Here is a 24,911-nt window from a genome sequence, read left to right as displayed (position 1 = left end):
GCCCAGGACCAAACATCAAGTTCTCCTGCTTGTTTCTAGGTGCATACATATACAAATACATACACACACACATAGAGAAAGGTGTATATATATATATATATAAACCTCCAATAATTTTTACATATATATATATATATATATATATATGTATCCAGAATTCTGGGCATGACAAGCCAACAGTTAATGCAGCAAAATTCTTCATTATCCAATAAAGATTGTTTTAACTATTCACACACGTTTTCCTGTTGTCCCACTAAATGAATCTAATGTGATAATATTAATAATATTAACATTATCATGATAATATTAATAAAAACCAAACCTCAGCAGTTCAGAAACTGGAACCCTACACACCTTTCACTTTGCAGCATCCTCTTATACTTTTATTCTAAGCACTTTTGGAACATGGGCAGCTTCAATCACAGTCACCTTCACTGCAATACATAATATAGCTTTGATAGCATTACATGATTAAGAGTAGAAAATCTCAGAGATGTAATATGCTTTAAGGTATATATCATGTAAAACTCTTCTACTAATCCATTATTTTTTCTTTTCATCGAAGTAGAATCACTATCAATCACTGACATGACATTCTTCCTGATCCTTCTTTCTCGATCTGACGAGCAAAACCAGGACATAAGGTTCTTATTTGCTCTCTTGATTTTTATCTTACTCAACAGCTGAGCCTCTTGTACACTCTAGAAACCACGCACAAATTGTAAAGAGTACATATTGTGAGCATCCCAAGCCATATTCAGTCCATCTCAAACTGGATTTTAGTCTTTTAATACAATTTTGCCTCCAGTATTTCACATTCTCAATACAGGCTGGATACCCGCTTCACTTGTAGACACAATCCATTAGCAATTCCAATAATCAACTAGAAAGACAAGCTGCAGTTTGATTCACGTTTCTGGTGCAAAACTGGAGCAAACCTATGAAAACAACCTGGAATTGTGTTTGTTCATTCAATTAGAAGACACAGACTGATTATGACAAAAGTTACCCTCAAGAATAACAGTAAAATCAGCAATTGCTTTACCATCACTCTCATTTATTCTCAGTATCCAAATCAAGAGCTTTCAGCGCAGACACTGCATTCGGATAATCCAGATAACAGCGACCTATCAAATCCAGTTTTCCATTCCTCTTGTTCCATGTGAAACCTGTCTGTTCTTCTGGCCATCCTAACATTTAGTACCAACTATTAATAAATCTACAATTTAAATTACACAGATTATAAAATCAAACTTCCTTTGGCTTATTTCAAACCTTCACCTGGTAAATCCTGTAGAAATAAGTAATACTGACGCTATCGTCTTCAAAATATTAATCTTTCCACAATTCTTCCTACAAAAACAAATTTCATTTTATTTGCAATTTTTCAGGCTGGCATGAGCTGTAATTCGTGTCAACATCAAGCAGAAAACTGATACATTCAATGACAACAATGAGGTACTAAAAAAACATATTGATCTTTTTATGATTACAGTAGTTGTATAAAAATCAAATTGGCTTTTTTAACCGCACCCAATGAATTTAAAGGCAAACAAAAATTAATCGCTGCTACCTGTGATTTGCAGAAGCAATAGAGTAAAACTAGATGGGGTCATCACTTTCCCAGCATGGTGTATGATAGAACATCAGCTCAAAACCTGTATTGCCAATGGTATTCAGAGCCTTTTGCTGCTACTTGTGGCCCTATGGTCCAATTCCCTGCAAAAATGGCTGAGAAAGCTGCAGAAAGCTGCGGATCACTTGGGGTTTTGGCCCAAATGAAGGAGTATCTAAGGCTTCTATGGGATATTGGAGCGAGTTGAGAGAAGGGAACGGAGCTGGGGAAGGGGCTGGAGCACAAGTGTGATGGGAGCGGCTGAGGAACCTGGGGGGTTCAGCTGGAGAACAGGAGCTGAGGGGAGACCTTCTGATCTCTGAACTGCCTGAAAGGAGCTTGGAGCATGGAGGGGGTTGGTCTCTTCTCCCAGGGAACAAGTGACAGGATGAGAGGAAATGGCCTCAAGTTGCACCAGGGGAGGTTCAGATTGGATATTAGGAAAAATGTCTTCATAGAAAGGTTTGTCAGGCATTGGAACAGGCTGCCCAGGGCAGTGGTGGAGTCACCATCCCTGGAGGGGTTTAAAAGACGCATAGATGAGGTTCTTAGGAACATGGTTTAAAGGTGGGCTTACAGTGCTAGGTTAATGTTTGTACTTGATGATCTTAAAGGTCTTTTCCATCTGAAATTCTCCTATGATTCTATACCTGGCCTTGGAAAAGACTCTGGTGCTTGCAGTGATGCCCAGGAGTCACCTAAAGCCACTGCTGGAGGCTTCCAAAGGAAAGAACAGAACATCTCATGAACACACACTTGGAGCACAACACACTAATGTAAAGCCGTGTGAAACTTTTCATATCAAACTTCACCTTTAAGCAGCTGAATCTCCAATTGAGTAAAATTCTTAATTTCTTAGAAGGCATAACACAGATTTCATCAGCATAATGACTTTTTACAGTACCGGAAGCACATCTACACACATTCATACTGTACTTCATAGAATCATAGAATGGTTTGGGTTGGAAGGGACCTTCAAAGCTCCCCCAGTGCCACCCCTGCCATGAGCAGGGACATCTTCACCAGCTCAGGTTGCTCAGAGCCCCATCCAGCCTGGCCTGGGATGTCTCCAGGGATGGAGCATCCACCACCTCTCTGGCCATCCTGGGTCAGGGTCTCACCATCCTCAACGTCCATAATTTCTTCCTCATGTCCAGCCTGAATCTCCCTCCTTTAGTTTAAAACCATCACCCTTGTCCTATCACAACAGGCCCTGCTAAAAAGTCTGTCCCCATCTTTCTTACAGGTCCCTTTTAAGCACTAAAAGGCCGCAATAAGGTGTCCCTGGAGCTTCTCTTCTCCAGGCTGATATGGAACAAAACCCAGCAAAGTCAGACTGCTTACATTAAAAATAAATGCCAGGAACAATGCAGTTAAAAACCCTCATGCAGTTTCTTTCACACCCAATCTTCAGAATACGTAATACTTAGGAAATCAAATTATTTTCTTAAGTAAATACACTGGTTTCAATTCTTTCGTGTGCTTTTCTGCATGTATGATTTCTTTCAGCATCACGTCTGGCTTTGTTCTTGCTTGCAGAGTAAAAACGTGTGAGTATATTAAAATGTTACTAAGTGTATACAGATGTATAGCTTCTATTTGAGCAGCCAGGGGAATGGTAACCATGGCACTGCTTCCAAGAATAGAATTATCATCTGTAACAGCACTCACGCTGTGGCAGTTGACAGAATGGTTATAAATATATCTATTAGCAGCCTGAGCTGAATCTTTAAACAGCACTATAGGGACAGCAGCTGGCTAAAAATAGCCCGACAATATTGCATTTGAACACTTGTCCTCAGAAACACTTTGTCACATACACATAGCGAATTTTGATGTTTTTTTCTTCGGCATGAAGCTGAAAATGAACATCTGTGGCACACAGGAGACAGACAGGATGACATTTGTTGACCTGCCTCCTTCCTTGAACACCACAAATAAGAGCACAACGGGAAAAACCTTGAAAAGGCTGCTGTAAAACATCAAGTAATGCCTGGAATTCCAAGTATATGAGGCAAGGGCAGAATCCAAAATCATTTTACAGGGAAAAGAAAAATAAAGAATACATGGCAATCAACAGCACACAAATCTGAGCTGCTGGGGTTCAGCTTCATTCTAATTTACCTCCAGATAACTGGAACAAGGAAATGATGGTTACACAGTTGCTACCAACTGTACGAGCTACCATTCAAAATGAATAAAATAAAACTGTCTAAAAACAGCCTTCTGAATTCAGTAGTCATGAATTCAGACACATATTCTCAAAAAGAGATATCTTCCGCTCGCTACTTTTAGTATTTCCATCATTTTGAGTCAAAATCTTGGTGATCATATTTGATAAGAGTAATAGCACTGTGGCCGGTTAGGCCAGCTCATGGAAAACAAACAACCTTCCTTTTTTATTCAGGGAAATATTTACATTTCATTAAATTATCAAATAAAAATACAGAGTGTTAATTTCCTAATGAGTAACCGTAGATTGGAAAATGTGGCCGTTTAAAAACACAGTACCAATGCAGAAGGTCTTCACAACCAAAGAGGAGCTGGCAGAGTAAATAATGTCGTCTATCAGAGTATTTTAGCTGAGAAGGAATCTCTGGGGGTTTTCTGGTGTGACCCTCTGCTCGAAACAGGGCTAAGTAGGTTGTATAGGGGTTCATCGAGTCAAATTCGGACCACATCTCTGAAGATGGAGGTTCTGCAACATCTCTGTGCAACCACTTTGTGTTTGAGAGTCCTCCCTGTCAACAAGAACCTTCCTAACATTTGACTGCAACTTCTTACGATCCAGCTTGTGCCTACTGCTTATTATTTGGGTGGTGCCCAGTGATGGGACAGTGATTGAGCACTGGAACAGGCTGCCCAGAGAGGCTGTAGAGTCGCCATCCTTAAAGATATTCAAGTCATCTGGACACAGTCCTGGACCACTGACTTTGGTGGCCCTGCTTGAGCAGGTGGGTTGGACAAGGTGACTTCCAGATGAGCTTTCCAATCTCAGCCATTCTGTGATTATTTTTACTGTGCACTTCTCAGGTGACTCCACCTCCCTCCTCTCTACACTCTCCTATTATGTTAACCCCTTTATACTACAGAAATTAAAGTCTCTCCTAAGTCTCTGCCTACATCATGGACACCAATGCCCTACCCAGCATGGTGGTCCTCCACTGGATGTGCTCCAGCATGTCCATGTCTATTAGAATCATAGAATCATTTGGGTTGTACAAGACCCTCAAGATCATTGAGTCCAACCATAACCTGACTCTGGCACTAAACCATGTCCCTGAAAACCAAATCTATGCATCTTTTAATCCCCTCCAGGGATGGTGACTCCACCACTGCCCTGGGCAGCCTGTTCCAATGCCTGACAACCCTTTCCATGAAGAAATTGTTCCTAATATCTAATCTGAACTTTTAATTTTATTTTGGAAGTGCATATATGTGTATTAAGTTTCAGTAATAGGGATATAACAGATATTGTCCACATAAAAAAAATAATAAATCAAAGTTCAAAGTGTACTGAATTTGTGTTCTTCAGCAGTAAAGGAAGACCTTTGATGTGGACTTCCAAATGCAAGTGGAAGGAAGACACTAGGAAAGCAAAAGTATCTCCCAGACAAAATTAAAACAGGTTTTAGAGCAGGTTTATATCACACTTTCCATCCATCTCAAGATTATTTAAGGATGAACCGCAGTTTAAATAGAACAACTTGTATCAGTTGTGTCCATCTTATTTTTGGTAAAAGAATGTAATCTGCCACATAATTAAATATTGAAAAACTAAACTATACCATAGGATGAGACTTTAATATTCAGGCAAGAAAAATCAAGCTCTCGGGATAATTAGAATTCCTGGCTTTTTTTATTCCAAGGGTTTGATAAGAGTTCCAGTCAAACTTGTGCCACAAATTTAAGTAGAATACTATGACTATTATTTTATGACTCTATTCAGGTATCATTCTTCTATCAAATAGCATTTGAATCTGATCAAAACAACTGTTTTCCTCAATTTGTTGCCTGTATTCCCTTAGAGGTAAAAGCAGAATATCAACATTTTTATGAATTTATTAGAATTTAATAGCATCGTCTAAAATTGATCATTAGCAAGTTCAACTGGATGGCTCAACTTACATAAATGTTTTGGGTTGGATAAACCAGCAGTTCCTAAGCAGTGGCTACTGAAGCTAAGAAAAGGTCCAGTTAAAATTCAACACTGAAGAAATAGAAGAAAGAAAACCAAGAAAAATCAAAACAACCACTGTTTGATAGAACAACTTCAGAGAAAACGAACATTTATTCCAAGATTTGGCTATATTTACAGCTTCGTTGTTTAAATTTCAGTCACAGTGCCATCTGGTGACTATTTATACTCTTATACATTTTAAATAGATGGTGTGTCTTAGGCTCATGTCATCCACTACCCTACATTAACCGCCTCCTCCTGTCTTAAGTTCTATCTGAAGGCGAGGACAGAAATGATTCTCTATGAACTGGAATAGTTCAAAATGTCCAGTCTGTATGTTCTTCCTACAAACTTAAATGTGCACTGGGAACATAGTGGACTTTAACCACTTTGCTATAAAATAATAAAAGTTGCTACTGACAGGAACAAACAGTATGATCTCAAGAATGAGATAAATGGAAAGGTTTGCTTTTTGTTTGCTTTTCCCTGGAGTTTGGCCTCTAAAAGCCAGCGATGGAAGGACAAACATAGCTGGACTTTGTTGCTAAAATTACCATGGTTTGCATTTGAAAGGTGCTGGCAGATAAATAAACTTAGTGAAGATAAATCGGAAAATCGAGTATAAAATTTATTGGCCAGCTTACTCTGTCCACATAGGAAAAATGCAAACAGATGTCCCAGGCTCATTATATATTTAATCTCTTCCAAAAATGTATAGAAGTGATGAGCTGAGTTCTGACACTTTGATGAAGACGGCAACATGGGAGAAAGATTTCTCATATTGGTATTGACCTTTAGTTTTTCCCCTTCCCCAACCTCACAACAAATATTCCCATCGTTATTCACCTCCCACCCCTTCCCACAACAAAATAAGTGAAAAGACTACGATATATTGCGTATCTATAAAAGAGGATCATCAAGGGAAATACTGTGTTATACTTGGTGACATTCTTACTCAATATAGACGTGCTGTAAGAATAATATCTGATTGGAAGTTAAGACAATACAAACAATTCACCCAGAAACTGTTATATAAAAGAAAAAAGGATAGATAATAGAACAAAAATTACAAGTAGACTTCTGTCTCTCCTTGAATAAAGAAATGCCATGTAATACTACATTTCTTTCCATTTTTCAATAGGAGTAATCACATCTCAACTTCATATGAAACAAACTGTGCGTAGCTGATGAGTTAGAAAATGAAATCTTATTATTGGTGCTTACAACCACGAATAATATCTCCATTTCCAGGCTAATATCTCTTCTACTATGAAATATATCCACAAGGAACATGTGTAAACCATCAAGTATTACTTCAGATGCTCCCATTTTCCTTCAAAGCAGGAACACAATGCTTCGCCTTTCTCATAAGAAAAATAGCTGAGGTACTCAAAGAGAACAATTTTTTCCTATTTTCCTGTGGAAGACACTTTTAGGTTCCATTTTAGGTGAGAAATTTGAGCAGGTGTCCTATTCGCTGTACCTAATGGGAAAGGTTATGCCACAAAACAAAAGCCACCGCGTCCAAAAGTTTCACTGCAAGGAACTGCTCTGATTCCACAGCCAATAAGTAGAATTATTCTGAACATATTACACAGGTCAATAATTTCTGATCAAGTTTTCCCTCCATAAATCAAATAATGAATCACCTTCCCATTGTTTCTTAGAAAGCAGTTCAAGCCAAAGATACCAGTTTTGATTTTCAAGGGTAATATAACCTATTCACAGAATCACAGAATCCCAGAATGTCTGGGGTTGGAAGGGACCTGGAAAGCTCATCCAGTGCAATTCCCCCATGGAGCAGGAACACCCAGATGAGGTTACACAGGAAGGTGTCCAGGCGGGTTGGAATGTCTGCACAGAAGGAGACTCCACAACCTCCCTGGGCAGCCTGGGCCAGTGTTCTGTCACCCTTACTGAGAAGAAGTTTCTTCTCAAATTTAAGCGGAACCTCTTGTGTTCCAGTTTGAACCCATTACTGCTTCTCCTATCATTGGTTGTCACCGAGAAGAGCCTGGCTCCATCCTCCTGACACTCATCCTTTACATATTTATAAACATTAACATGGTCACCCCTCAGTCTCCTCTTGTCCAGCTCCAGAGCCCCAGCTCCCTCAGCCTTTCCTCACACGGGAGATGCTCCACTCCCTTCAGCATCTTGGTTGCCCTGCGCTGGACTCTCTCCAGCAGTTCCCTGTCCTGCTGGAACTGAGGGGCCACAACTGGACACAATATTCCAGGTGTGGTCTCCCCAGGGCAGAGTAGAGGGGCAGGAGAACCTCTCTGACCTACTGACCACCCCCTTCTCATCCACCCCAGGTACCATTGGCCTTCCTGGCCACAAGGGCCCAGTGCTGGCTCATGCTCATCCTCCTGTCCTGGCAACGATGAGCATACACAACTATTCGATAAATTGGAGGGAAAAAAGAACCAATCTTTCTGAAGGAATAGTAATTCAACTCATCTGTCCTCCTAAATTAATACCCTGGAGTGACACAGAATCATGTTCTATTCACCTGAATGAACATCCATCAAAGAAGTGACTGGAACTCATGTCCACCTCCCTCATGAACTAATTATCTACGAACTTTGTCTCGTTAAGCTGGACGGTCCTGTAACACCATATTGCCCTCACTCGTAACGGGACAGAAATTGGCTTTCTGTTGCGTATATTAAGCTTGCAAGACCTCAGGACTGAGGTTTGTTCAGCTTGCTTTGAACTTCTCTTGACCTGCTTGCAACTTTATTTTATTAGGTTTAGCTGCCACAACACTTTGTCCAGCAGAGTTATATATATATATATGTAGCTGTAAGAAGCAATTACTCTATGTAGAATGAGGTATTTATGAACAAGATAATGATGTAGTGTAAAGAAACACAGGCCTTGTGTGATAATAGGCGCTTTGAGAGGTGGTTGCGGCACAGAAGAGCATTGGCATGGAATGGTAAGAGACGGGACACACACTCAACACTGGAAACCCCAAAGGCTGTAGAGAACTCACCAACAAAGAAACTCAGCTACAGAGCTGCATAAAACCACTATTGAGGCGTAACAAGGAGAAAAAATAACATCCGAGACATGTAAAAGGTGTAATGTATAGTGATTTTGGATGCAACATGGCACTGCAAACCAATGAAGAAAAAGTTCATGAAGACATTCATGAAGAAACTCATGAAGAAATTCTGTGAAGAAAAAGGTATAAGAACACCTTTTTAAACACACAGAGAAGACCCCAAGTGTGTCCAAGAGAAGAAACCATCCATGTCACATTCCCCCCAGTGAAGGACACAAGGACCTGACAACCCACCAACGTTACAACCAGAGGAGCAGTGGGAGGGTGAGCACAGTTTCTACCCCTTTTCCCGGTGCTAAGAAGTCGGTGTATAACAGTTCAAACTGATTATTCTTTCTGTAATGATTAGATATAGACTAATAATGATTAAAAGTTTAAGATTTCAAGTGTGCTTATAATAAATTATTGGCTTAGATATGGAAAGCAAACTTTCTCTTTGCCTGTAAAACAAGATTTTGAGCACAATAAAGGACAGCACCTCCAGACGTTACACTTGTCGACTATACGTTTGTGTTTATGTGACAATCTTCTCAACAAACCTGTAGCCACAGATAGAGATTTTTATTCTTGTACTTCATCCACTCTTCCCTGTTGCCATATCACTTTTTCCAGTAAGTTTTGACAACCTCACGGTACATGTGAAGGATCTTACTGATGTATATAGATACCCAAAGAGTGGGGGCGAAGAGGACAGAGCCAAGTTCTTTTTGGTGGTGCCCAGTCCCAGAGGCAATGGACACACTGGAGGTTCCCTCCAAACATCAGCAAACACTTTTTTAATGTGAGGGTGACCATTGACCAGCACAGGTTGCCCACGGAGGTTGTGGAGTCTCCATCCTTGGAGATACTCACAAGCCATCCTGGGCAAGCAGCTCTAGGTGGCTCGGCTTGAGCGAGGAGCTGGACCAGATGGTGTCCAGAGGTGCCTTCCAACCTCAACCTCAACCACTCTGTGAGGCTGAATCTGGGAATGATGCCTTATAACCTGAGCTCTTCGGCCTTTGCTTGGACCTACAGCTGTTCTGTGTTATAGACAGATACGCTCTCATTTGTGCTGTGCAGCTCCTAGCCAGTGAATATGACTTAGTAATGCAACTACTGATTTTCCTTAATGAATTAGAACCTGAAAGTTCAAATAATTTCATATTTTAACTTATGCTTTCCATTCTGATAGTGATGATTTTAACGTAGAATATAACTAGCATCATTCAGACCTGCCTGGACACATTCCTGTGTGATCTGCTCTGGTGAACCTGCTTTAGCAGGTGGGTTGGACTGGATGATCTCCAGAGGTCCCTTCCAACCCCAACCATTCTGGGATTCTGTGATCAATACATAATGGTTCCGAATAAGGCTGAGTAAGGTCTGGAAGATGAGACTCTTGATCCAAAATGACTGTGTTAAGCCAATGGGTCTTCTACGGAAACATTTATGTAAAGAAGTACAGTTAACAGAAGATACCGGCCAAGTCAACCCTGATGAAGAACACTTTTACAGTAAGGGAAAATCTATTCAAAACCCATCTCTTGCATGATCAAAGCTGAACCACCCCAAGAAATTGCCTTTACTACCATCCTATCCAATACCACGGCATTGGTATCCTGTTGTAACTAGAAATTGCCTCTCAACAAGACAAATCTACCACAAAGCTTCATTCAAACCATCAAATCCCATCCACTACACATCATGTAAGACCCCAGAATATTCAACACAAACCCATAGTATAAAAATTCAATTCACAGAACGCTTACAAAGTAAGGATTCATACTTTCTACTAAGTCCTGAGAAGGCATAAGAAGAAACTCTACAACTATGTATAACTATACGGATATAACTTCATGTAATCTACTACTCAGCAGAAACAAACTCGTCCCCAAATTAATATTAAGCAAATAATAGTTGTTTTTTTATTTCACTTTCAAGCTAAGACTAGAAAACAGGAGCACTGGAAGCCCTAGTTAGGCAGAGAATCGAGACAGATTTCTGGAAGAAAACACATTAAATGCTTGACTTCGGCTTTTCCCTAAATAAGCGTCTTCAAAAGTAGCACATTTTCAAGCATGTGTTAAACAGAAACGGCAGCAGCCAACTTTCAATTTTAAATGAACACATTTGTAAACTGGTTTAGAAAGAAGTAAATTAAGAACTGACAAAAATGACAACTGAAAGCAGTCGAACACTCATGGTATTTTTTTCTAAATATAAATCATGTAAGACTGAAATATCTCCAGTTTCATTTATAAAAACAAGCTCCATTTCTCTTTTTTTAAATCTACCTGCTTGTATACAATCTTAAGTGGAATTAATCAGCTTAAAATTGTTTTCTGTAAGGCTGAATCATTAATTTCATCTTGCAATTTCCAAGTTATTTGTAGCTTACGTGGCTCAGAACCTCAGCCATAGATTAGAACACTCAAAGCACTGATATTTCATGAAAGTAGTAGAATTTTCCAGGGGATATAATTATAATTATAATTATAATATAATTATATGACCAAAAGGAAAGGAAACAGAAAGAGGACATGAAGGCTACATCAAGCAACAATCTCAGCTTACTAACCAGGTAAAGTCTGGAGAGTCTTTTAGCTGCAGAAAAGTCTAAATGTAGAATGCACAGGCTTACAAGTGTATCGTGGGTACTAAATAAATTGAGGTATTTCACTTCTAAGAAAATGAAAACTCTTCTATATTACATAGTCTGACTATTCCCAAATTATTTCGGTGTGATATTTTCTTCAGGTTTTTACTCTACTGAAGTCTTAGGAAGCGCAGAAATTCCCAAGGGCCTTAAAACTGGTAATTTCAGTCCTTTCCATTACAATTATTTAACACCTGATGGATCATTTACTTCCAATGGAAGCACAAATGTGTCTGTAGAAGATTTGTCTGTTATTTCTGGAGTACTCCCCACCATCTCATGGTTCAGACCTATACACATGCACATAGTATTTTATCTCAATTAAGTAGTCTTGTGTGCAGTAGATTAAAAATAAACATTCCTTTCAACAGAACATGAGTAAATCATGTATTTTATACGTGTTTACACATATTTATGACATACAGGTCGGTCATCCACAAATCAATCCACATTGAGATATAATATTAACATTAGGGATTCTTGTTTAGATCATATTCATTCTTTGCAATACCAAATTCATACTCGAAATCCTGCTTAGTTTAGGCAGAAATTTCTCAACTTAAATAAAAACATAAGGTGTAATTCCATGTAAGTAACAAATCTTTTCAATTCCCAGCAGTGATTTTTCTAGAGTCATCTCTTTAAAACCTATCAGACGTTGGCGGCAGGACAGGCTTCAAAACATAGTGAATTTGGGTATCCTTTAAAAATAGCGTGGTCAGCAGGACAAGGGCAGTGATCCTTCCCCTGTACTCTGCACTGGGGAGGCCACACCTGGAGTATTGTGTTCAGTTCTGGGCCCCTTAGCTCAGGATAGAGATTGAAGTGCTGGAGCGGGTCCAGAGAAGAGCAACAAGACTGGGGAAGGGACTGGAACACAAGCCCTATGGGGAGAGGCTGAGGGAGCTGGGCTTGTTTAGTCTGGAGAAGAGGAGGCTTAGAGCTGAGCTCAGCACTCTCTAGAACTACCTGAAGGGCAGTTCTAGCCAGGTGGGGATTGGTCTCTTCTCCCAGGCAGTCAGCAATAGGACAAGGGGCCATGGGCTTCAACTCTGCCAGGGGAAACTGAGGCTGGAGATTAGAAAGCAATTCTGTGCAGAGAGAGTGGTCAGGCATTGGAATGGCTGCCCAGGGAGGTGCTGGACTCACCGGCCCTGGAGGTTTTTAAGCTGAGATTGGCCATGGCACTTAGTGCCATGATCTAGTCAATGGACTGGAGTTGGACCAAGGGTTGGACTGGATGATCTCTGAGGTCTTTTGCAACCCGGTCAATTCTGTGATTCAGTGATTTTAATATATTTTTTAAGTGCCATAACTCTTAGACCTGTTACCTTGAAGCACAACAGATGAGTTAATCCACACAAGCGTTCTCTAGTTATCATTAATTATATTTGTAACTTGAACTCAACTTTATCTTAAATAATTTGTTAACGCAAATAGAAATCTATTAAAAATTAAACTATTATCTTAAGGGGTAAATTTCACAGAATCACAGAATGTCAGGGGTTGGAAGGGACCTGGAAAGCTCATCCAGTGCAATCCCCCCATGGAGCAGGAACACCCAGATGAGGTTACACAGGAAGGTGTCCAGGCAGGTCTGGAATGCCTCCAGAGTAGGAAACTCCACAACCTCCCTGGGCAGCCTGGGCCAGGCTCTGCCACCTTCACCAGGAAGAAGTTTCTTTTCAAATTTAAGTGGAACCTTTTGTGTTCCAGTTTGTACCCACTACCCCTTGTCCTATCACTGGTTGTCACCGAGAAGAGCCTGGCTCCATCCTCCTGACACTCACCCTTTATATATCTGTAACCATGAATGAGGTCACCCCTCAGTCTCCTCTTCTCCAAGCTAATTCATTTTGGGGATATATCAAGAGGCTTGACTTTCAATCAGATTTCTTTAAAAGACACTCAGATTATAATCCAAAAAATCCTACCCAGAAGCAAACTACATTATTCAAGTGGGGGTGGGAATGTTGACAATTCACTTATGCTTATTCGCAGTTCAATAATTTTGTTTCCATTACAGATTAAAATGCCGAGTTGCAGAAAAATCTTAATTCTTTCTATGAGGTCACAGATTTATCTTCACTCTGTGCCCTAAACATTTATTAAAGATGCAGGGTAGCAATTTCTCATAGAGTATATGATCAGAAACCTATAGAAAGACTTAAAAAAGTGTCAGTGGCAGGAAATCAGAGATAAAATACCAAAGAGAACAAAATACCATGAGTAGATGAGAAGTATTGTCGTAACACCATTAGTTCAGTAGAAAGTGCCTCCTTGCCTCAACATATATAAAGCACAGCTCAAATTAGGAACTGTGTATGCACTGGAGTCAAATACGGAGCAAAACTTGAGCGATAACCCAATTTCTACGACAATAACCAGACAACCCTTTCCTATTCTTCCTGTCTTGACAATTTTGGTCCTTGCTTTTTGCACTGAAGAAAATTATTACAGAAATACAGAAGATACCGTAGAACAGTATTCCCTAAAGATGCACAGATATCCCTCATCTCTTCACCTTAAAATGCATTTAACAGTAGACTTCACTCAATCTATATTCCTTTCAGTTCTGAATTCCCCAGGTAACCTCAGGAGCCTGGTCCTTCTCACGTCCTCTACTGAAAATCCACATTTGATATTCAGCCAACCACTCCGGTTCTAAAACCTGTAGAGAAATCTGCAGAGGAACTCGAAAAACTGTAGTGCCCATTTTCCATTTAATTGCTTTCCAATCAAACCAAGCCCTGAACAAAACACAGACAAATACACAAGAAAAATGCATTTCCAGTTATGCAGACAATAATATGGAAATATCTTTTTAAAACTTGTTACTGTTCTTTAAGGTTTTCCCAATTCATAAACCAGCAACCTACCCACACACAGACAAGTATCAAAAATTTCAGTTTATGTTGTGTGAAAAGCTAAAATTCAAGGCTTATTTGATGGTCAGGAAGGTAAAATAAAATAAAAGGCCCACCATAACTCCAAACAGGTAGCCAAGCAAACGTGAAGGAATACATTTTTAAAGCATAGGAGATAAATGATCAAAATAAAATGTACCTTCCTTCAAGGGAAGAATAGAGCAGAAAAAAGAACATATTTTAGAGAAACTGTGAAAGTCTGTTGAGACATAGCGCTGCAAGACCCTCCTGTGCCAATCCATCCTGTTGGGTTGGCTTGGCCTGGGTTGGGTTGCATTGGATTGGGTTGGGTTGCATTGGATTGGATTGGGTTGCATTGGATTGGGTTGGGTTGGATTGAGTTGGGTTGGGTTGGATTGAGTTGGGTTGGGTTGGATTGAGTTGGGTTGGGTTGGATTGAGTTGGGTTGGGTTGGATTGAGTTGGGTTGGGTTGGATTGAGTTGGGTTGGGTTGGACTGAGTTGGGTTGGGTTGGATTGGCTCAAGTTGGGTTGGATTGGCTCAAGATGGGTTGGATTGGCTCAAGTTGGGTTGGGTTGGCTCAAGTTGGGTTGGATTGGCTCAAGTTGGGTTGGATTGGCTCAAGTTGGGTTGGATTGGCTCAAGTTGGGTTGGATTGGCTCAAGTTGGGTTGGATTGGGTTGGATTGGCTCGAGTTAGGTTGGATTGGGTTGAATTGGGTTGGGTTGGATTGGATTGGGTTGGGTTGGATTGGATTGGATTGGGTTAGATTGGCTCGAGTTGGGTTGGATTGGGTTGGATTGGGTTGGGTTCAGTTGGATTGGGCTGGATTGGGTTGGGTTGGATTGGATTGGGTTGAATTGGGTTTCGTTGGATTGAACTGGGTTGGATTGGGTTGGGTTGGATTGGGTTGGGTTGGATCGAGTTGGGTTGGATTGGGTTGAATTGGGTTGTATTGGATTGGGTTGGACTGGGTTGGGTTCGGTTGGATTGGATTGGGTTGGATTGGGTTGGGTTGGGTTGAGTTGGGTTGGATTGGGTTGAATTGGGTTGGGATGGGTTAGTCCAAGGCCAACGCTTCAGGGCGGCTGACAGAATTGTAATAATGTTCCACTGTACTGGAGACTTTAACTAGTTGAGCACAAAGGTTTGGGTTTCAAAAAGCACATTCCACTTTTATAAATTTCAAATTGTTTGCAGGGAATAGTAACCGAGCACCTTCCTCTCTTTCCTGAGATGTGAAGAAAGACTTTCTTATTCTTTCAAAGGAAATTACATGTTCACTGACAATATTCCAGTACGTTTTTACATTTTAGTCCTTTTTTGGAGGGACATGAGCTGGGTAAGAACACATTACATTCACCACATCACGTATTTTTTAACACTGTTTACCAACTAAGGAAAGAAAAACAAACCAAACCAAACAAAATAAACTTTCTATAAAGAAATTATTCAGTAACAAAGTACTATATGTCTATTTGAAGACTTCAAAGAAGTTGGCTTACCTAAAAGTTCTCCTTTTTTTTTAAATTTAATAAAGGGTCAGAAAACTTCTAACATTAAATTTATGCTCACTCCCTATTTCAGTGATTCTCAACCAACTCACATTTGAGTATATTCAAATATATGAGAAAAACTGAAGTTTGAACTCCAAACTGTATGGTCTCATTATGTTGTAGTCTAAACCATACACATGAGTATTTTGAAATAGGGAGATTTTTCTTGTTGAACCTAGAAACAAAGCCAAAAATTAAGATGTAAACCAAAAATGTACTACAATCTCAATTATAGACTGAATTCTTTTTGCATTTGATATTCTTACATATTCATGCACAGCCTTAAAATGTCCACACAGTTTGATTTTCTTTCTGAGTAAGATGGTAAAGCCTGTAAGCTGAAAAAAGAGGAAAAGAGACAAAAACAACTCTAGAAATGGTTTTAATGTTTGAATTTTAACATGAAAGGATAAGGCTGTGGTATGCACGTCTGAAATTGCAGACAGATATGTAGATGTAGATATAGAAGAAGATGCTTCCACATCAGTGACACGGCCCTTGCTCTTCCATATGTTCCTTTCATAGATAAAAATCCATGTTCCAATCATAGATAAAAATCCAAGAAATGACACACTTCTTGATCAGCATCTCCAAATTCCTCCACTTCATGGAAGATTTTTTTTCGTCAACTGTTCTTCCTCTGTCACATCATCATTCACTGCAATATACAGCAAGAATCATAGAACAGTTTGGGTTGGAAGAGACCTTCAAAGCTCACCCAGTGCCACCCCTGCCATGAGCAGGAACATCTTCACCAGCTCAGGTTGCTCAGAGCCCCATCCAGCCTGGCCTGGGATGTCTCCAGGGATGGTTCATCCGCCACCTCTCTGAGCAAATTGAGCCAGGCTCTCACCATCCTCACGGGGAAGAATTTCTTCCTTATATCTGATCTAAATCTCCCCTCTTTCAGTTCAAAGTCATCACCCCTTGTCCTGTCAGTGCATGTCCTTGTAAAAAGTCCCTCTCCAGCTTTCTTGTAGGTCCCTTTTAGGTACTGAAAGGCTGCCCTAAGGTCTTCCCAGAGCCTTCTCTCCATGCCGAACACCCCAACTCTCTCAGCCTGTCCTCACAGCAGAGCTGTTCCAGCCCTCTCACCACCTTCATGCCCCTCTTCTGGACTTGCTCCCACAGGTCCATGTGCTTCTTATGTTGAGGGTCCCAGAGTTGGATGCAGGACTCCTGGTGGGGTCTCACGAGAGCAAAGTAGAGGGGACAATCACCTCCCTGAACTGCTGCCCAAGCTCCTTGTGATGCAGCCCAGGGTACAGTTGACCTTCAGGTCTGCAAGTGCACATTGCCAAGTCCTGTTGAGTTTCTCATCAACCAACAGCCCCAAGTCTTTCTCCTCAGGGCTGCTCTCAACCCATTCTCACCCAGCCTGTATTTGTGGTTGGGGTTGCCCCGACCCCTGTGCTTTTGGCCTTGTTGAACTCCATGAGGTTTACACAGGCCACCTCTCAAGCCTGTCAAGGGCCCTCTGGATGGCATCCCTTCCCTTCAGCGTGTCGACTGCATCACACAGCTCGGTGTCATCACAAACTTGCTGAGCGTGCATTGATCCCACTGTTTGTGCCACTTACAAAGATGTTAAACAGCACCGGTCCTAATACCGACCCCTGAGGAACGCCGCTCTCCACTGGTCTCCACTTGGACATCGAGCCATTGACCACAACTTTTTGAGTGTGACCATCCAGCCAATCCACCATCCACCAAGTGGTCCATCCATCCAACCCACATCTCTCCAATTTAGAGGCAAGAATGTCATGTGAGAAACTGTCAAATGCTTTGCACAGGAACAGCAGTTTAATGACATTGCACAGCATCCATTTTCATAAAATGGCCAAAAAATAGGAGTTATACCTTGGATGTAAAGTTTTTGAAGCCAAACTTGTCACTCACCCTAACGAAGAGTCAGCCTTTGACACAGATCAACGATAAAGTTAGCACACTATTCTTAATACTATACTAAGATATAAACCTTGGGATTTTACACCTGTTTTCACCGATAGCAGTAGAAAGCCCTAAATAAATAAATAAAACTGGAATTCTCTTAAGCAATCCCTCAATGAGAATATTAGTCCAGACCATCTTACTAAAAAATTGCAAACTCTGACATTTAAAACTCGGTTTACCCCATAAACAGTAAATGTGGAGCTTGCTGTGATTATTATCCCGACGTTTCCCTGGGTGAAATGAAGTTGCTGAAGTAGATTCTGATGTGCCCTTTCAAAAATGGCTTGGCATCAATTACAGCTCTCACATTCTGTGTTCCCAATTTCTTCTGTGGAAAACTACCACAATTGACCTACTCTTTACAAGTCCCCACAGTGATAAATCACTAAACTTCATTCTCTTTCTCATACTCCTGGGTAAGGCAGCTATTAAGAATGTCACTTTTAGCTAAACAGAAGATCTGCAGCCTAAAGATTCTTCTTTTTTATTAAGCTGCACTTTAACTCCTTTGGCTGGTCGCCCAAAAACCAGAACAAACCTCCATGAATAACTATGATCTGTGCCTGTGATGGAGAAATCAAGAGTGTTTCAAGAAGTTAAGTAAAAACTTAAGAAACTCATCTTGCTTGAAGATTTATTGAATCTCAAATTGAGAGAAGAATTGATCTATAGTTTTAAAAAAAGAACAGAATAAAAACTGAGCCATTTCAAACTAACCGAATATATGGTGCTAAGAAAGTCCTGCACATGGTACGTGGCGTTTATCTCAGCCTTCAGAAAAGCTGCTGTTCATTATTTGCTGTGCACTGGCTCCCTGTGGTTAAAAGAGCACAGAAAAAGACCAAACTGATAACATTTATGTAATCTCAAAAAAGTTCCATCAAACATCTGGCAAGCAGAGATTATCATACGCAGGATGAGCAATATCTAGGCAAAAATGTAACAAGAAGTTGAAAGCAATTTCAGCAGCAAACTTCTAGATCGTTACCTTTGGAACTTGACCCTTTTATAATACACAGACTTAATTTTAGTGACCAGAACAAAATGCTACAAAGAGAGTTAGAAGAACCTAAATTACCATTTTGTGTATCCACGTCTTCTTCCATATACTCAAAGAGGCCATTGGTATTTGGCTCCTGACAAGAACTGTAAATAAAAAGTGCTAATAGCAGCGGCTACATTCATTAATACATATTCATGAATACAACGAGGCTGGAGATGCTGTTTTCTACCACTAACTCGTAATGAAATTAAAGCACAGCATCAAAAGTGCAATTTCATTTACAGAGTAACTGTTCCAGTTACTATTTGGTTAAGTTTATCACATCAGGATGATTTTTTTTGAGGTAAGCCATTGGTTATTGTTTCAGGGAAAGATGTAGAATGGTAATACATCACTATTAGGATTTAAGTCAGAGGAAGTATAATGTACGTTCATGATGCTGCATGTAAACTTACATTTCTGACTAAATCACTCAGAAGTTAGAAAAACTATAGTATTTCCCCCAAGTAGTAGTATTCCAGAACTACAGAAGTCTCCGTTATTTTCAGGGGCAAAACAAGAAGGAAAGAGATACCAAAAAAGTAAACAAGGCATCAGTAGTATTTATGTGCTATATGATTTACCTACTGTGTTATCTACTAGGTTCTAAAGATGGAAAAAGGTGATAATACTTCAGTTTGGAGTTATAAATTAAAACTTACAAGGTGAAAAGAAATGGAGGAATGTAGGATGTAGGTGAAATGTGAGCTGGAGAACTGCAGATGAAATTTCCTTAGTTAAGGCACCGATGGAACTGCACAAACTCAATTGTGGTAGAACAAAGATTGTCCAAGAGAGTTCTTAGAATACTGACTACATTACAGCTCATTTTAAAATGATTTTGATTTGGATGCCTAGATAAAAATGAAAATGCAGCCATGAATTTTAACGAACTTCCACGGAACTCACAAATGCAAAGCTGCTAAACGGAATGTACAGATACTCAACTGAGGACAACTCCGTGTCGTACCAAGTAGCAACAGGATTTAGAAACGCAGCAAATAACAGCAGTTCCAGAATGAAATAAAAAGCATGATTCCATCTATTCTTTGTGTTCAGAATTTTGCTTTACGTAAAAGAATAATCCAAATATATAAAATTACTTTTAACGCACTTCCAGCTTTCCTCCAACTGTTTGATGCAAGATGTACATTACATTGAAACTCTAATCTTATGTCACATAACATTTTCTTCTCTGCATAGATTTAAAGATTTGAATTACATTCTCTATGATACTGTTCAGTAAATGGCACTACTTTGTTGTAAGTGTCAGGAACATTAACATCCTTAAAGTAGGATACAGTTAACTGTAGTAAGACAGCAACTGCATGACGTGCTCTGCATTTAATTTCACGCTCACGTAGGTTGAATTCAAATCTTGATTATCCTTTCATAAGCACCCGAACAAATTCACAGGATCAATTTCTGCAGGCACTGGAGAACACTCCAGCTGCCCCTGGTCTCTGTAATTCTATTTTCTGGTGCATTTCAGGTTCTGCCACCACGTTTTCCTACCAGAGCAGTTGCCTCCCAGCCAATTCCACACTTTTGGTTAAGTTAAAACGCTAGAAATTATCATCGCAAGTCTATTAAAAATGAGCACAGCAAGATTCTATGTTTGTCAATACCCATAAATGAAAATACCACACAAATCTTTGTAAGGGTGAAGTGTGGAAATACATTTGGCCATAAAGTTAATATAGCATCCAGAATTTCTATTATAGTTGAAATCTAAATGTCAAATGCTTGCAAGAGTCACTACTTACGACAGAATGTCTGTCTCTTCCACATTTTCAGGTGCGTCATTCGGGAAGAATTCTTGTGTTGCAGAGTAAATTTTATATGCTTAGGGGTAAAACAGATCTTTCAAATGTTATCTATAGCTTTTGTCATTAACATACTTGAACTCACTCTGTTCACAACCTGATATGACTGACCATGAGTCAGTTAAGAACTGGAAGACATGTAGGCAAAGACGTTTAGCACTAAAAATAAGCACTGTTGAAAGTAAGGGTTTATTAGCTGAACCATAGCATGATACCAAACATGCTACAGGGCTTCTGATTCAGACCTGGACGGGATACTCCCATTTTAGAAGCATGTAAAAGAAATCAAAAATAAATCAAAATCCACCTGTAAAGGAGACGAAAAAAACATTTTAAACTGGATAAAATCCAAAGTATGAGTAGGGAAGCTACTGTTTAGCATGGTAATGCCCAAGAAGTGCTGTCTACACATAGAAGAGTAGTCTGTTGCTGTTCACACGAGCTCTGTTTATTGTGCTGGTGTCAACTTTAATTTTTCTTCATTCATCTTTAGAGAAGAGAGAAAGAAAGATGAAGTGTGGTTCATAGAGTAGATTGTACCTGCCGCAACTACCCTTGATGAGACATTTGTTTGGGTATCAGTAGACTATCATCTCTTGTTTACCGAGTGACAATGACGAAAGTGTGAAGAGAACAGTGTCTACGACAGGCACATAGTGAATCTATCAATTTTTTTTCTATCCACACAATACAAAAATTTTAATGCTTCTTTCATGTCAAATAAAAACAGCAAAAATAGGAATACTTCACGTTGTAAAATGTTTTGAATAGAAACTGCAGCTACTGCAGTAATAATACCCAATGTAAAATATTAGATGAGATGAATGAATCGAATTTATTCAAATCCAGAGGAGTAGCAAATTTATTTTTCCCGTGGCTCTAGAAATTAACTTTAGGAAAATATTTTCTTTGTGTTCTAAGTGCAATCATCTCTAGGGCAAAACAGAGTGTTTGTTTCTTGGTGAAACAACTTGAAGGAGAAGAAGTGGCTGGTGAGCAGAAATGGTGCGGAATACTCAACTATTTATAGAGCCCAAAACCACTAAAAGGAATCTAAGCAATGCCCAACTAGCAAGGGAAGAACAGTTTAGGGCATTTAGACCCAGACTACTCAAAAACTGTAGGCTTTCATCTAAAGCCAGATCATAATCAAATTTTGCCAAGCATGTACTAATGACCAAGAATCCAGCCCTCTCTCGTTTTTACAGAACAACTCTATTTTTATTATCATCTTTATCTGAAGGGAAACTCTAATTCTGGGCCAGAAAAGCAACAAAAACCAGCTCACTGACCTGGCAAAGGTTAATCTGGCTCATGGCTCCAATCTAAGCAGACTGCAGGAAATGTGAGTGGCTTTCTGGGAGTTCTCTCATAAATGTCAATTAATTATTAAAAAGTACATAGATATTTTTATAATAATCAACTTGAGAAGAGAAAGAGCTTTGGGATTATTTTCTTTTCTAGGCTTGAAAGTTATTAGAGAAACAGAGACTTGTGTCTTCCTTTTTTTTTTTGGTCTTCATAAGACTTGACGTGTTTAATACTGAAGAACTCGGGGACACACAATTTACAAGCACAGTATTGAATGCCACCATAGGACATATAGGATTGTATGTTTGTGCCTAAGATCCCATTCCTAAATTCACATTTAGCCAACCAAAAAGAAGGAATCTAAATTTCCATTGTGCTCTATGAATTCAACATCCCCACTAACTTCAGCAGGGTCCAGAATTGTTCAAAAGTTAAATTAAAAATGAATTTTTCTGTTTAACGGCTTAAACTTAGAATGTATTTAAGGCTTACAGGTAAAAAGTTAGAGCTTAAACTTTCAACAACATAAAGTTTATCTTGATTAAAAATACAGAATCATACTAGAAGAGCAGAGCCTGAGAACTTCATGGAAAAAATCCAATTAAGGCCTGTGTCTCATTTTAATACATTGCTAAATCAGAAAAGATACACTAAAGATAGTGTATTAAATTAGATTAGCTCTACATACCGTATTTTGACATTTCCTACCATTTACTGATAGTGCAGGAACAGAGCAGTTCAACAAGATTACTTAAACCTCTCCACTTTCTGTGGTTGAATCTCTAGAATTACAGCTCCCATTGAGTTTGCAGAGGCAAATTCTCCTGATCATACAAGTTTCAAAACAAATAAATTAGATGAGGCCCTTATAAATTAATAAGAAGCCCTCAGTCTGCCAGAAATCTGGCCAGTAATCAATGTCTATGTTTAACATCTTAAACTAAGATTTTTAAAAAAGAACAATATGTTTCCAGAGTTTTCTTCCCCCAACCACAAGACATCTCCATTTCAATGCCTGAGTTGGGCTTTTGTCCAGTTAGGGCCACGTAATGTTTCTTAATCCCAGATTTATTCCAATGAAACCATGGACATTCTGTTGAAATGAGATATCTTGATGAATAATTCTCCTTTTCACCCTGTGACAAAAAGGAACTACCAACAAATTACCATTAAGTGATGGTAATCACTGTGAATTTAAAGACCAAATTTCCATAGATCAGACTCATCTCTAAGCCTCAAGTCCATAATATGTGGCATGGAGTAAGGGTGTGTTTCTTCTATCGCTGAGAAGAACCAGACTAAGCCAAATAAACCACTTCCAAGCATGAAAACCAGTATAGAATTCACCAGGTTACAAATAACACATTGTTTGCTGAGAGACTGTGATAGTTGTTGAAGTTTCTCTCCACAGATTTTCCATTAAGATACAGAATAGTTAAATATCGAAACAGACTGCAGTGTTCCTCAAAAACTAACAGATTCAGATTTAAAATTGACTATTTCATGTGCCATTATTACCACAGCAATGTCCAGATGCAGCCCAGAATGACCAAGGGTTTTAGCCACACTTACCACAACTACTCAGCAGCGAACAGGAGCAATGAGTATCTGAACATAATATTACACTGTGATATTCTATTCAGCTTAAGGCTACGAGCAAGCTTTATGATGAGGTCATAAAGCAATTTTGAAACTGAATTTATGAGATCATTATACCAGTCATTTCCAGAAGCCACTGACTGGTTTATTGGAAGAAAGCCTCTAGCAAAATTGAAAATGTGGGTTGCAGAGAAGTTCAACACTGGCAAAATCCAACGCTGAAGCACAAAAACTGTACGGCAAACACGTAGGGAAGGAAGGTTTAAGCATTAAGACTCCTAAATATCTGACCAAGGATGTTTCAGAATCAGCAGTGAGAGAACCATTGATTTACATTAATTTTCGTTTGCAAAAAAAATCACCTTTATGTGAAGACTAGCATACAGGATTGAAAAATAACTACTAGTGAATATTCACAGACACCTATTGCTAAATCGTGAATAAACAACAGCTTTTTCACCTCACATACCAATTTTTAAAGATCAATCTTGTTTCCTAACTTAAAACCCCCACCTGCTTGTTATATTAGTCCTTATCAAACCATTTTAAGGAGATTGACTGTTACAAGATAAACCTTAAAAAATAATCAAGAAATCACAGAATCCCAGAATGTCAGGGGTTGGAAGGGACCTGGAAAGCTCATCCAGTGCAATCCCCCCATGGAGCAGGAACACCCAGATGAGGTTACACAGGAAGGTGTCCAGGCGGGTTGGAATGTCTGCACAGAAGGAGACTCCACAACCTCCCTGGGCAGCCTGGGCCAGGCTCTGCCACCCTCACCAGGAAGAAGTTTCTTCTCAAATTTAAGTGGAACCTTTTGTGTTCCAGTTTGAACCCATTACCCCTTGTCCTATCATTGGTTGTCACCGAGAAGAGCCTGGCTCCATCCTCCTGACACTCACCCTTTATATATCTGTAATCATGAATGAGGTCACCCCTCAGTCTCCTCTTGTCCAGCTCCAGAGCCCCAGCTCCCTCAGCCTTTCCTCACACGGGAGATGCTCCACTCCCTTCAGCATCTTGGTTGCCCTGCGCTGGACTCTCTCCAGCAGTTCCCTGTCCTGCTGGAACTGAGGGGCCACAACTGGACACAATATTCCAGGTGTGGTCTCCCCAGGGCAGAGTAGAGGGGCAGGAGAACCTCTCTGACCTACTGACCACCCCCTTCTCATCCACCCCAGGTACCATTGGCTTCCTGGCCACAAGGGCCCAGTGCTGGCTCATGGTCAC

The 24,911-nt window shown here is 39.8% G+C and overlaps 1 protein-coding gene and 1 long non-coding RNA gene across 5 annotated transcripts in view; one reads left to right on the top strand and one right to left on the bottom strand.

The window, feature by feature from the left end:
• LOC309436619 overlaps window positions 1-24,911 on the top strand; it is a 481,462-nt gene that overhangs the window by 151,247 nt on the left and 305,304 nt on the right. The window lies entirely within an intron of this gene.
• The window catches only part of TRAPPC9 (trafficking protein particle complex subunit 9), a 517,306-nt gene that overhangs the window by 389,079 nt on the left and 103,316 nt on the right, over window positions 1-24,911 (bottom strand). The window lies entirely within an intron of this gene.

Source organism: Streptopelia decaocto (genome assembly GCF_964273445.1).
Source record: "Streptopelia decaocto genome assembly, chromosome: 2".
Classification (NCBI taxonomy): domain Eukaryota; kingdom Metazoa; phylum Chordata; class Aves; order Columbiformes; family Columbidae; genus Streptopelia; species Streptopelia decaocto.
Note: the sequence above shows the minus strand (reverse complement) of the source record. Positions and strands in the feature narration are given on the sequence as shown.